Source organism: Rattus rattus, chromosome 1, assembly GCF_011064425.1.
Source record: "Rattus rattus isolate New Zealand chromosome 1, Rrattus_CSIRO_v1, whole genome shotgun sequence".
Classification (NCBI taxonomy): domain Eukaryota; kingdom Metazoa; phylum Chordata; class Mammalia; order Rodentia; family Muridae; genus Rattus; species Rattus rattus.
In genome coordinates, this window is record NC_046154.1 from 77399997 (window position 1) to 77412711 (window position 12715).

Sequence of the window (12715 nt, forward strand, 5' to 3'; positions counted from 1 at the left end):
TTGTGTGCTGCAAAGTCCTGGATCCTGTTTTTTTGTATCCAGTTTGTTAGCTTGTGTCTTTTTTTGAGAGGGGGAGGAGGGATTGAGTCTGTTGATGTTGAGAAATATTAAAGACATGTTATTTTGGAGTTTCCCTTTCAGCATCCTCTGTAGGGCTGGACTAGTAGAAAGATAATGATTAAATTTGATTTCGTCATGGAATATTTTGCGGGGTATAGTATCCTAGACTGGTATTGGTGTCTGGATGACATCTGTCAAGGATCTCCTGGCTTTTAGAATCTATGTTGAGAAGTTTAATATAATTCTGATAGGTCTGCCTTTATATGGTATTTGGCCTTTTCCCCTTATCGCTTTTAATATTCTTTCTTTGTTCTGTGCATTTAGGGGTTTGATGATGTGATGAGAGGACTTGCTTTTCTGGTCCAATCTAGTTGGTGTTCTATAGGCTTCTTGTACATTTATAGTCATCTCTTAGGCGCATTTTCTTCTACGATTTTGTTGAAGATGTTTTCTGGTCTGGCCATTTGAACTGGGAAACTTCACCCTCTTCTATTCCTATTATTCTTAGGTTTGATCTTTTCATTGTGTCCTAAATATCCTAGATATTTAAGGTTAAGAGTTTTTATGTTTTGCATTTTCTTTGACCATTGTGTCAGTAATTTCTATGGTATCTCGCATGTCTGAGATCCTCTCTTCTATCTCTTGTATTCTGTTGGTGATGCTTGCATTGGTAACTCCTGATCTCTTTCCTAAATTGTCTGTCTCCAGAGTTGCCTTTATTTGTGTTTTCCTTATTGTTTCTATTTTAGGTCTTGAACCATTTTGTTCATTCAATTCCTTCACCTGTTTGATTGTATTTTCCTGTATTTATTTAAGGAAGTAATTTATATACCCCATAAATGCCTCTATCATCTTCATGAGATGGGATTTTGCTTTGTAGAAATGGTAGGGCATCCAGGGCTTGCTGTGGTGGGAGACCTGGGTTGTGATGGTGCCAAATTGCTTTGAATTCTTGTGCTTGCCTCTGACCATCTGGTTATCTTGTGTTAACTAGCCTTTGTGCCTCTGCCTGCAGTTAGCCTCCTTGGAGGCAGGTAGAACTCTGTGACCTAGGTTGAATAGATCTTGTGGGAGGCAGGCAGGCAGTGCTGTCTCTGGTTAGCAGGGCGTCCTGTATATGGTTAGAACAGGGCTCTTGTGTCCCTGATTAGAGCAGACCTCCTGCATTCCTGGACAGTGTGCACACCTGGGAGACGTGCAGGCTCTGGGCTCCGGGGGCAGGATCTGCCCCAGTCGTAGATGGAGGTGCAAACTGGAAGGACTGTGTCTTTGGTTGAGATGGACCTCCTGTTTTGATGGCTATTACTGACCTCCTGGGAGAAAGGCAGGTTGTGTCCCTGGTTACTGCAAACCTCTTAGGAGACAGGGAGGCTATAGGATGTGGGACGGTATCAGGCTACCTACCTGACCTTGGTGGGGAAGCAGATGGGAAGGAAGGTGGAGTTCATCAGGGTTAGGAAGGTCTGAGTCAGCTGGGATCTGTGGGTTTCACAGCTGATTTTGGAATTTGGGCAGAAGGGAATCTGACCTGTGGCCCTGGTTACTGACATTCCTGAGAGGCAGGCAGGGTATAGGGTGTTGGTTGCCATTTTTCTTGAAAGCAGTTATGCCTTTTGAACCTTTCAGTATGTGCTGAATCTGAGTGTGACGCTGCCAGTTAAAACATTGTACCTGTCCAACTGCAAATTGCCATTCTCCATTCTTATTAAACAGATATGACATGAAGGTTTTTTAAAGATTTATTTATTATATACACTGTAGCTGTCTTCAAACACAGCAGAAGAAGGTATCAGATCCTGTTACTGATGGTTGTGAGCCACCATGTGGTTGCTGGGATTTGAACTCAGGACCTCCGGAAGAACAGCCAGTGCTCTTAACCTCTGAGCCATCTCTCCAGCCCATGACATGAAATTTTATTTTACAGTATAATCAATCTGATATTTAAAAACTTCCCAGGTTTTGATGAGAATTCATAGCACATATACAAAGTAGTTTCTTAACAAAGTTAATCTATAATATACATAATGCACTAGAAATACAGGGAACCTGTTGTGATGATAAACAATTGGGAGATTATATAAAGCAACACCAATTTAGGAGTTGATATGTTTAGGCTGAGAATTGTTTTCTGCCTTCTATGCATTGCCAGAAGTGCCTTCTTAACTGGGAGGAGTAACTTTCTCTTCAACTATGTCTCTTTTTTTTTTCCTGCATAATCTATTCAGTAGGTTATTCATATAGACAGATTTCCTCCATCCCATGAGGCAAGGCCTCCAACATGCAAGTATTCCAGGAATTCTGATCAAGGTGCTCTAGGAAGATAAAAATAAAATATGACTTTCAATTTGGTTTGCAATATTCAGTTTCTCCAATATTGTGAGGCTTTCTTTGGACCTGTAAGTGGTATAAGTAAGGCTGTTATTAAGGTTTAAAGCTTAGGTCTTTTGCTGGGACAGTCTCCCAGCTACCGTTTAAACGTAACATGATTATTCTAGCCTATGACTTGCCACTTGGCTAGCTGGATTACCTTGCTCTGCTCCAGGTCCTGTCAATTCCTCTCTGTGGCAGCTCTCAATTCCCCTGCCTCTGCTTTCTTCTCCCTGCATCACTCCTCAGCCTGGAAGGTCCAGTCCTAACCCCTGCCCTATCTATTCCATCAAATCTTTATTATAACCAATCAGCAAGAAGACAATCTCTGATACATCTCTAGATTGCCTTAAGGCAGATGAAGAAGGACAGATATTTACAGATTAGAAAGCCCAATGATGGGCTATAGAAATGACAATACCAAAATCCTTCCAGCGCTTAGCTCCCTGCTGGTATAGAATCAACGATTGAAAAGACACTCCTTCATACAAAGTAAAAAAATAGGTACCCCAACACTCCAACTCATAAATTCTTTTTTTTTTCATCTTTATTAACTTAAGTATTTCTTATTTACATTTCAATTGTTATCCCCCTCACAAATTCTAACTCAAGCATATTCTAGTTTTTATAAAATCTGTGGTCTGAATAGAAATATTAACTTCCCTTAAACACAGTTAACAACAAAACCCATTCAAAATTCCTGACTATTTGTTTATAAATACTTTAAAAATATATTTACATATTAGTTGAGAATTTGTTTTTTAATATTATATATATATATATATAATTTCAGAATTTCATACATGTATCCAGTGTGCTTTGCTGAAATCCACCTCTTAATTCCTCCTTCACAACTCGTATCAGAATCAAGTCACTATGTCTCTCTTCAATTTTCACGAGTATTTTTTATTAATTCACTGAGTCCAGTCAGTGCTTTCAGTATGGGTATGGTTGTAGTCATCCACTGAAGCATGAACAACCTACCAGGACTCATATACCAGAGGAAACCTGACTCTCCGTCCCCAAGCAGCCGTCAGCGTTGCAGCTGTGGGTGAAGATGCATGTGCTTCCTTCCTTGCTAGAAGTTTGTCCAGCTCATTTTGTGCAGGTCTTATGAATGCTTGTTTGTATCTGTAACAGTCCTGACATGTTCATAAAGCATTATATCACAATAGACTTGCACACTAGATATTCACGTTGGTCTAAAGATAGCATGAATATTATGGGAGTAACCAACCAATTTCTGATTGGATTTAAATCCCCTATAAGATCCTACTCTGGTATCCACTCAGACAGTTGCCAAAAATATACTTTCAGATTTGTTAGTGCTAATTCTTTCTATTTGTTGTATTACCTTAAAATTTTATATTAAACCTCCCTCCACAATCATTTTATTATAATTAGAACATGACGACCTGCTTTTCAGAAGTTCTTATTGTACTGTAACTTTCCTTCTTTTTTCTGTCATAATGTCCAGCCCCTGTTTTTGTTACTATCTAAAGAAATGGATACCTCTGATCATATTACTTACAATTCTCCTGCCATGTATTGTCTCTATGTACTAAGGATTTCTTCTGGTTCTATTGGCAATGATGTTCCACCCCCAGACCCACTCCCATGTGTCAATTATGATGAGACTCTTCTAGAAAACTTTACAGACATCAAGCTTGATTTTTATGATTTTATCACATCATATATATATATGTACATATATATATAAAATCCATTATTAAATAGACTCTCCGTAATGAATTGAAAGAGGTAAAAAGAATAACATTATTGTTCATTGATGAGAAATGAAATACATAAATATATTTCTGAAATATGTACCGACATTATACATTGCTCAGAACCAAATTTTAAATGTATAGAGACCTTACAGATCACGAACTTGAGTAAGAAAACTTGCCCAGTGTCACATAACTACTGTGGTAGAACGAAGAGCTAGTGGTATGTTCATCTACACTTCAACATGAATTATCTCTAATGATGAAATAAGTCTTTCTTTTTTATTGCTGGCCAAACCCTTAGGGCTTTGCTGAATCAAGTAAAACATGATATACTAAAGTACAAAAAAGAAAAGAAAAGAAAAGAAAACTCCATAGTTAAGCCAGCACCATTAACCATTACTGTTGGCTTTCTTACATTCCAGTGTCATGCTGTGTTCAGACTTTCCTGGTCAGGTGTCAAGACATCTCAGCATGTTGTCGGCCACTTGGTGACCAGCTCCCTATAGGGCATATAGCAGATGATTAGCCAAAGTGTGTGTCTGGATCAATTTTGAACTACACTTACAGTTCTCAGAAGAAAATCTCTTTCTTGTGGTCAAAATTGCTATTACCATCAACAGGTGCACACAGAACAAAGAGTGTCTTGTGTAAAAAGAGTTGCTCTCTCAATCGACATCTCCACCTGATCTATCAGCAGCACAGCCTTATTTTCAGACCCTTTTCTCTCAGAAAATAGACTGTTATTATCGTTAGACTGCACAGGAGTGAATGCATTTTAATGCAAACCCTTTAGATTTAACTCAAAAGTGCCTACTGAGTAAATTCCCAGTGAGGGCTTTACAGGGAGGACGGACCTGACACTTGGCAATCTGAGACGATGCTTTCCTTGGCCATAGTTAAGAAACAACCTCACTAACCAGGAAGTAAAAGGAACAGAGAATCTCCTCCCAGCTGGCTGTCATTCTGCATCTTGTAAACAAATGTAGCAGAACACAAAGACACAGCAGGTCACCTGAAAAGCACTATCTGAAGTCTGAGTTTTGATCAGTGCTGTCTTTCATTCTTGCTGAACCCATGCAGATTCTAAGAACTCCAAATGCAGCCAGTTTACCAAGCTTCAGAGGTTTCTTCTATTTAGACTTTTCAAATTGTTATTCCTAAACCCCCTTTTAAAAATGTATATGTCACTGTTTCCGTGGCAACATCAAACTCTGCATCTTGCAAGCACCTGTAGTTTATTTACCTCTGTGGGCCCTGCTAACCCCAGGAAAACCTTTCATCCTATAGATATGGTTTGCAGACCTCGCTTGCTCTCAGAAGTTCTTCTACTGATGGGCTTTGACCACTGCTGGATATTGTCTTGAGTGGTTTCTATTTGCTCTCATATGGAGCCCAAGGTTTCTACGAAGCAACTAATAATAATGGGTCTACAGTTCCCAACGAAGCTTCAACATACAGCAAGAACTGGAAAAGATAGGCTTCTTAAGTTTTATTGTGGTGTTGAAATGAAGTTGGTATTTCACAGCCAGAGTGTAAGTGAACACTGGGAGAAGCAATAGACCAGCTATTTAAATAACTTGTGCTACTTAACAAAGTATTTACTACAGAACAACAAAGATCAAGATAATGAGTTTTGTTCTGGATGAGTCCATAGTCTCCTAAGAAAATGTAAAAATTAATAACTGTAAAGAAATTCTGGGACTTAGGCAAGTGACGAGATGCTTCCCAGAGACCCTGTACCTGGGAGAATCAAGGTTGTTGACTACAATTCTAAGATTCCAGAGAGAGATGCATACAGAGGCATGGTGATAGGACAAAGCATGGCTCGCCCAGGGACTTTAGGCTATGACATGGCTATAACTGCCATGGCACAGTCATGAAGTCATACAACAACACTTAAATAATAATATGTGGCTCTTCCCCTTAAGGTTTTAAAAACATTTGTGTATGCAAAATTGCCCTTTATGTTTCATTTCATACAAGAACCTCCAAGTTATTTGAAAAAGATAAGAATTGATAAGAATTTTGGCATATTTTGATGGCAAACTGTCTTTGTCTTTGCACTCTTATTTCTTAAGGGTTTGTGGTAGTAGATATGTTTGCTGTGACTCCAGTTTTTATTTCCATGTAAATTTGTCAAGTGGTCTTTTCTTTGGCTGGAGAAAAGACAAAAACCTCAGTAGGAGGTGGTTTGGATGGGAAGTCTTTTGGTGTAACTTCCTGCGCCCTGAATTTAGTTTACATGGTTAGTACAACATAAGATTTGAAGTGGATGTTGCTGAGATCAGCTTGCCCTTTTGGTTTCCCATTGTGGAGTGCCCCTCCCTCTCGTAGGCTTTGTCTGCTCAGGGCTGTGTCTACCCAGAGAGCAGAACTGCAGCAGTGACTGAGGAAGTGTAATTAGTCTAGTTAATGAGCAGTGACATGCTGCCTCCCTTTGAATTCAGAGAAACTAGGGTGCTGTCTCTGGGAAGGTGGGAATTTAACCCCCTCTCCAAGTAATTAATTGATGTCCTTGTCATCAGGAGAATAAAATTTTCAGCCTAATTGTTGATAATGGTGGATGTTATTGTGCAAGTAGGGCATTGATTTTTTTTGTTTCTTTCTTTTCTCTTCTTGCAGTATTGATCCTTGTCACAGCTCAGAAATTCTTCTATTACCTTATAAATAAATAAACAAACAAACAAATTAATTAATTAATTAACCCTGCACACCAGAGGGCTTTATTGCAGGGGCATATAGATTCCAATCTGGAGTTGTGGTTGAGGATTCCTGGGATCGTTTAATCTAGTCTGTCTCTGCCATTTTGCTGGAAAGATAACTGTACAGCTGCTTTTAGTGATGATCCTGAGGTAACTTGGGCACTTTCATGTTTTATATTATGTGACAGATGATGTTTTCTAAGTAAGCACTCAAGATAAAAGAAAATATATCTGGGGAAAATACAGTGTATTGTAGTAGATCTTAAAGTCGTGCTAACTTGTCTTGCCTTTATGAGAATCCAGATTGGAAACTGAATGGGGAATTTGGTGTTTCATCAAAAAAAATCTGTTATAACATGTGATTTTTAATTTCTAACATATTTATTAAATGTATTTTATATGTATGAGTATGTATACCACGTGAGTGAGTGCAAGTGTCCACAGAGGTCAGAAGAAGGTACTAGGTAACGCATAGTAGGTGATTATGAGCCACAGTGTAGGTGCTGGAACTAAAACTAGATCCTCTGTAAGAATAAGTACTCTTACCTACTGATGCAGCTCTCTAGCCCCAAAGTAGTTAATTTTTATTAGTAGAAAAAACACAAATCAAGGCAATTGTAAGCAAATATTGAATTTGTGTGATATGTTTTTAGATAGTCCTGGTTTTTCTTTTCTTTCTTTTCTATTTCCTTTTTTAAATTTTTGAGACAGGGTATCACTGTGTACCCCAGGCTGCCCTTGAACCAATGGCTCTGTCAGCTGTTGGATAGGAAAATTATCTCTTGCTCAATCCAAAAACCTCACCGTTAGCTTTCATAGACCAGCAAGCTCAGTAGCATTCTCCCTCCCGTTTTATCATTAAAATATTTGGATGAAAAAGAACACTGTTTCCCTAAGACTTCATCTGTCCTTGGTGCCATTCGCTCTCGAAAGAGTTACAGCCTTCTTGTGTTTGATCCATGAGAATTGCCACAGCAACTACCTTCAATGCCACAGAGCAAGGATTCAAATTTTTGTTAGAAATAGACCAACTCTGAAATAAAGCTGCTCTCTTTTTTCACATATCACACACACCAAAAAAGACCAATTTGAAAATTATTAGGTGTTTTGTAAATAATCGTAAGAGCATTACTGCCTGCTTCGTTAGAGGCCTTTGTGCTCTGAAAGCTTACAACAGTCCACTGCTTTGCTTCTTCATATGTGCCAGGAACTTTGCTAGACTCTGGAGTAGACGATAAATAAAGCACACAGTCCTGCCCGTGAACCCAGGGTCTAATGGCATCTTCATGGTTTTGTTTCCCTTTTCGTTTCTTTCAGTCAAACTTTAGCACTACAACAAGAACCATTAGATTTTGCTAGGTTTCAAATACAATGTAGCTATGAGTTGTGCTCTGATGTAATTAGACTTGGGCTTTGTTTATTATGTTTCTTATATTCACTGGTGTGGGGTAGTGGGTTTTTTTCCTGACATTCAGGAAGCTCACGGCTTCAGTGCTGTTCGAGTGGGAACAAAAGTCTCACAGCTGTAATTCAATGTCCGTATTTGCTAATTCCACAGACAGAAAAATAAGTTCTTCAGACTTCTGTGCTTTTGGAGCCTTCTCAGAGAAATTCATTTTCTCCCCTCATGTTCTGTTACTTGAGCGTATGTAAAATGAGATTAGGGACGAGCATTTGTTCTTTATTGTGTTTCCCTGCCAGAAGTGCTTATGTTTCTGTAGGCTGTGGGAGCGGTTAAGAACCACAGCATTGTATACTACAATTTCGACCAAATTTCCCCAGCTGGATAAAATAGAGGGCTGCAGAGAGAAATGGAGAAAGTTACAGTATCATACAGAACCTTTTATGTTCTTCCCACTCTCGAAATCACTGAGTACGGTGCTCTGCTTGTTTTTAATATCTATCTTAGAAAAGGGGGATCTTTCAGAGCCTACACATTTTATTCATTTGTTTGCCCACATTGCTATTTATAAGAAAGGTTAGCTTCCTCGAATTTTGTTTGCTACCCTGCCGTATTTTCAAAATGCATCCTCAACTTAGACTTAGTCATATTCAGTACAGTAAAAGTAAACTGTGCCTCTCTAAATATGATTAAAAACATATGTATGAAATAAAGTGAGAGTTTTCACAGTGAAATTGCCATTTGCTTTTAGTTATTCAAATAATAATTGGAATTTTTATTTTGCAAAAGGAATCCATTTTACAATGACATTAAAAATGATTGAACCAACATATATAAATTTTCTGGGAAGTTTATGACTGTTCAGATATGTCTACCATTGGATCAGAAAAGAAATATTTTTACTCATTTAGCTTTTCTTGGCCTTGTTCAGTTCGTACAAATTTAAGAGACAAGTTTAGCCAATGAATGACTTACAGAGGTAGTCATAATTGATGGTGAAAAACTGATGGCTGACAGAATGCATGGGAAGATATTCTGAAGCCTCTTCTAGTCCTTTGCTGTCAAACTGACAATATTTAATTATATTTTATGATTTAAAGAATGATAATCACATACGTTTATGGGTATTTTATGTTTAGTTTCCCTGCTATAGCTATCTCATAGATGGCAGAGATGAATGGTAGGCTATATTTCTATGTAGGATTTTACCATGGAAGGGAAGGAATAAAGACTTATCAAGTGAAAAGATAAATTCGGTAGTGATGCATGCCAGTACTCAGGAGCCAGGCTTGGAGAATGCTCATCATTTTGAAGTCAACAAGGACTACAGTGTCACACACACACACACACACACACACACACACACACACACACACACAACACACACACACACAGAGAGAGAGAGAAAGAGAGACAGAGACAGAGACAGAGTTATAATAATAAATTTAAGCCACTGTAAGGAAGGAAAAACTAGGTTAAATTTAGATGAATAAATGCTACTGGGATGTACTGTAGTGTTGGACATTAGAAACATAAGTAAGTACTTGAAGTGGACTGAGAATGTGGGGTTGCTGCAAACCCTGTGAATGTGGGGTTGGTGCAAACCCTTCAAGAAAGGACAAATTTACAACAACAGAAATGATAGGAAAATTCTGTCTAGGCAAGAAGCGTTCCAGTGTGAAGTCAGAACTGTGAACCCCCAACGGCGACAGTGACAAACAACCGGGGGCTGACATCCAGGCTTATTCATCACACCTGATTATAACTCTCACACTTAATAGTGAGTGGGATGCACCATGAAGGGCACAGCATGGCCATCCCTGACTTTAAAGGATTTTAACTGAGTACAAGCAGTGTGATCCAATCAAACAAGGATGATTGAAAAGTGCATTCCCCTGAAGAACTTGGCAAGCCATTTCAGAGACAGCCCGGCTCAATGGTCACACACTTTTACCTGTGTTTAAATTCCGTGTGCTGTTCCTATGTCGTCTTTGCATGCATAAATGTAACCATTGTGGGAGTTTTATACATTTACTTTTTTGTTTAATGTAGACTGCATTCCCTTGGTGGAAAGCCGTTTCACTGGAAGCGTGCACACTGAGCATGTAGAGCTTTTCCCCCACAGTAGTGTACCGAACACCTATACATGGACTCTGATGCAGGATGACAACTACCATAATTTTTCTGTATTCAGATTCATTAAACTGCTTCTATGAAGCAACCCCGTTCTTTGTTAATGACAGATTTATTGAAGGCAAGCTTTCAGAAGGCTTGTACCAGAAATCCTATTAAAGTGCTATCCATTAAACCATTAAACTGGTCATTAAAGCTGTTAGTGCAGACTGTTACTCGTGAGTTATTGGTCTCAGCATTCTCAGTGGTTTCTGCCAATACCGTTCCATCCCATGCTCTATTATGTCTGTTCTCCCAGCTACTGTCCTTTGCTCAGAATTTCTGGTGTGTATGAGAGAGAGGCAAAGAGCATGAGGGATGCTCTGTTGTGTGGGTAGAAATGAGAGAATGAGACCATGTGTCTTTTTGTTCCTAATTACCCAAAGATTGTGCTTAGAAATATCATGCTATCTTTCATTTGATTTAACTGAAAAAAAAAACTTTACTAAAAATCTCACCATGTGGAAGGCTGTACTTTTGTTTTTCATTACCATAGAATTTTGGGGGAATTAAATGATGTGGTATGGATATACCATTAGACCAAAGCTAGAAGAGACATGTGGAGTTAATCTATTTTCCTTACTGTCCACAGTTTTGAAACACAAAATTAAGATTCTTGATAGCAAATTTATAATTTATATATCTGTTAGAGGGCCAAGGTTAAGAGCTAGACTTCAAAGCCAAACCTTGCAGTGTGACTCATGCAAAGTGGCATCATAGTCCAGGTCTGCATTTAATTATCAGCAGTAGGAAGCAATATCTGTTTCATTATTTTATGAATTTAGAAAGATTCGGGTATAATGATAACAGAAGATAGACTCACCAGTCCTCAGCCTACAATTAACAATTTTAACTTCTTTTGTGAGTTTGGAATGGTTGAGCTAGTCCAGTGCTGGCTTTTTAGTGTTCTTGATGGTAAATCCATACAGTATGCTTCCTCCATGGACCATAAAGTCCAGGTGACAGCCTGCAATGGACTGTGCAGAATACCATCCCAAGTATTGACCTCCGAAATCTGCTTCTTCTCTCTCTAATACAACCAAGGAAATGAAATGTGTGGTTTTGGAAAGCATTCTAAAACTCGGTTTTCTTCTTACTTTGGAAAGCAGTGGGATCCTTCAAATTAGAAACTAAAGAACACAGGTGTAACAAAGGGAAAATGCTTAAAAATAGATGAAATGCCCTGGCTTGAGTGATGGATTATTGTCATTGTTAAGCAGTAATCAGGGGGAACTGCGTATATGTCCACATATTTGTGCAGTTTGTTTTCTATGCTATGTATGTACTATGTGTGTTTAGCAACAATACTGTTTAGCTACAACTTAAATCTGTAGTACCTGTCTACATCAGTAGATAAGTAGCAGTTTTATTGGCTTTATATTTGTCATACTGGTTTACTAGCCTCCTATTACATTAAGGTTATCCAGGATTTCTAGTCACAAATAGAAATTATTCTGTGGTGACTCTACTGTACAGTTGTCTATGGCAAAGACTTGTTTTTCAACTTCAAGATTGTAGGTAGAATAGAGTATATGCTGTATCTAAAGACTTTTGAAAGAAATTGATGTATGTGCCTGACTCAGTGTTTGAAAAAGATACATGGTATGAAAATTATTAGTCAGATAGGGGAATAAGCCAGACCTTCAGACTAGGAAACAGTATTAGTGAGACTGGTTTCCTTTATAACTTGATTCTTCATCTTTTAAACATGAGAGTTGGATTCAGGGTATGTCACATTCCATAGTCGCATGATCCCAATAGCTTTCCACCTGCGCATAATCATCTTCCTCCTGACTCCGTCTTCTATGTGATTATGATTTTGTTCGTTCTTATCAGCTCCTTAGTACTTATTTAAACATGGTGATGCATGCAGTTTTAAGAGGTGTGTTAATATATGTTCTCACAAGTGCATCATATTTGAAAATATGTAATTGAATTCTTTGAACAGTGAATCAACAGAACAAGCCTGTGCTGCCATTTTTATTGCACTAAGAAAAAGATATTAAGACATAATTATATTTATCCTTAATGTGAAGATTGTGAATACTAGAAAATATTGCCTTAGGCACAAAAGAATAGATGATGACTAAATGAATTATAAGATCAGGAGATTAACCCTGGTCTTCGTTCCATAGGTAGACTTATATCCAGCTTTACTCACTATCAGATTCCTTCCACCCTCTAACCTTCCTCAAAAGAATAAAATATATTGCTGGCAGGATGACTCAAAGGATAAAGGTTCTGGCTTCCAAGTCTGACAACCTGAGTTCCATCCCCAGGAC

At 38.3% G+C, this 12715-nt stretch overlaps 1 protein-coding gene across 45 annotated transcripts in view; it reads left to right on the plus strand.

Moving 5' to 3' along the window:
* Nucleotides 1-12715, plus strand: part of Ptprd (protein tyrosine phosphatase receptor type D) — a 379195-nt gene that overhangs the window by 284810 nt on the left and 81670 nt on the right. The window lies entirely within an intron of this gene.